We start from the raw sequence: 2,058 nt of genomic DNA on the forward strand, positions 1-2,058 counted from the left end.
TACCTGCATTGTGCACCACTGCCTCCCCACACACCCCCACCACAGCCTGGTGATGGGAGAGTGCCAGGGACATGCACACCGTGGCTGCAGGGAGGCCCTGGGGCCTTGTTGAGGCCAGCCATTGCCGGGAGGTGGTGCTTAACTGCAGAGTGGCCCGGGATTCTGAGCACCCCACCCCGGGGCCCTTCCCTCACCCTTGCCTGCCGGATCTTCCTGGGCTGTGGGTGGGAATCTTTATCTAGTTGGTCTACTTGGAGCCCTGGGCAGCGCTCCCTATCTGTGATATGCCTGCAGCCGCCAGCAGGTGTGGCCAGGACTCTGAGTGCAGGCCCAGCCAGCCTGGCCCAGTCTCACGGTGGACCAAGGACAAGGGCAGTGTCCCCACCCGTGCTTGCCTTGGGATAGAGACAGTGTGCCAGCCCTGAGCCCCAGGATGGTCTAAGAAGGGACCAAACTGTGTTGGATGCTGAGGCTGGGAGGGGGTCAGCCCATGTGTGGCTGGATACATGTCCCCAGGGATGAGATGGTCTGCCAGTCCCCAGGCTTACTGAGGGGCAGGGACGACCTGGCCCACGCCCAGTGCTGTGGGTGAGCCACCTTGGGGAAACAGTCACCAGCACCTCCCTGCCTCAGGCTCAGACTCCTGGGCAGGTGGATGAACCCTGAGCAGCCAGGCCGGCACACATGCACTGGCCATCACAACCCCCCAAAAAGGTCACCTCAGGATGTGCAGAGGTGACCACACACCTGTGTGGCATGCACATGCAGCAGGTTTCAGGCCACATCTCTCCTGTGGGCACAGGGCTACCGACCACCCTGACCTGACACCTGTGCCCACATCACCCTGGCTCTGGGACTGCAAAGATGAGCTCCTGCTGGGACAACCCTGGTGGGAGAAGGGGCCCATGCTTCCCTCGGGGAACCTGCCTCTGCCTCTCGCTGCCCAGTGGCAGCGTTGGATGGGACCCAGCTCTGCAGCTGAGGGAGCCTGTAGGGGACTGGGCAGCCACATGGAGGCGTCAGGCTGCATTCCCCAAGGCTCGCGCCCGGCACTGGACCGCACGCTGGGCTGCACCCTGACCCGCAGCCCCTCTCCCCTGTGGCCGTGAGCCCCAGCAAGCAAGCTGCCGTAAGACACGCAGTGTCCACAGGTCTCAGCCATCTGCACTCTATGCGGCTCCTGTCAGGGCAGCCAAGAGAACTCCTGGCCAACCTCTGAGTGCTGGTCTCGGCCGCGGGTGCGCTGCACTGGAGACACGCATCCCCCACACACTGCTTCTGGCAGAGACAGGCCTTGGAGACCCAGGCATCCTGATCCCCAGACCCCAGAGCTGCCTGAAAGAGGTTTCCACAGGCGTCCTTGCCTCCCTCCCTCCCTCCCTGAGTCTCCATCCGAAGCTCCGCTGTCCTCTGAGGACAGGGTGCGGCGGCAGCACCAGTGCAGGAGGGAGGTGCAGACGCGAGGGGACCCACGTTTCTCAGCGTGAGCCTCAAAGTTGCTGCGCTTCCCGACCCAAGTGGAAGGGGAAATGGGACCCAGGGCACGGCCCTTACTTCAGAAGGAAGGAAGCACAATGCCTCAGAGGAATAATGCTCTTCCCAGCACCAAAGCTTTAATTCCTCAGGCTGACCGCAGAGCAGGGGGCCTGGTCCTCATCAGGGTTTCGGCGGCAGACGCCGTCACATCTTGTTCTTGGGAAACTGGGGCTGAGGCCCCGAGACAGAGGCTGGGCAGGGCCAGGGCCTTGAACCCATGCACGTCTGGCTCCAGCCCCTCTGGCTGGTCTGTGGAGAGCGCTGGGGTCTCGCTCTCATCTCTCTCTCCTGTTCCCTGGTGACTTCCCACTTCCCACTCCCCCACCCGTCCTCACAAGCTGCGTGGTTGAGGAAAGACAGCCATCCCACCCCACGCTGTGGCAGAGGCCGCCCAACCTGATTACGGCTGCCCAGAGTCAAGAGGAGCCTGGGACTGAGACTAAGTCCCACAGCCGCATGGCGTGAAAAGTTCCTTTTTGGCAAAGCTGCACCTGAGAGTCTGGAGGAATTCTGAAGGGGGCC

This window comes from Mandrillus leucophaeus, unplaced genomic scaffold, assembly GCF_000951045.1.
Source record: "Mandrillus leucophaeus isolate KB7577 unplaced genomic scaffold, Mleu.le_1.0 Scaffold845, whole genome shotgun sequence".
NCBI classification, from domain to species: domain Eukaryota; kingdom Metazoa; phylum Chordata; class Mammalia; order Primates; family Cercopithecidae; genus Mandrillus; species Mandrillus leucophaeus.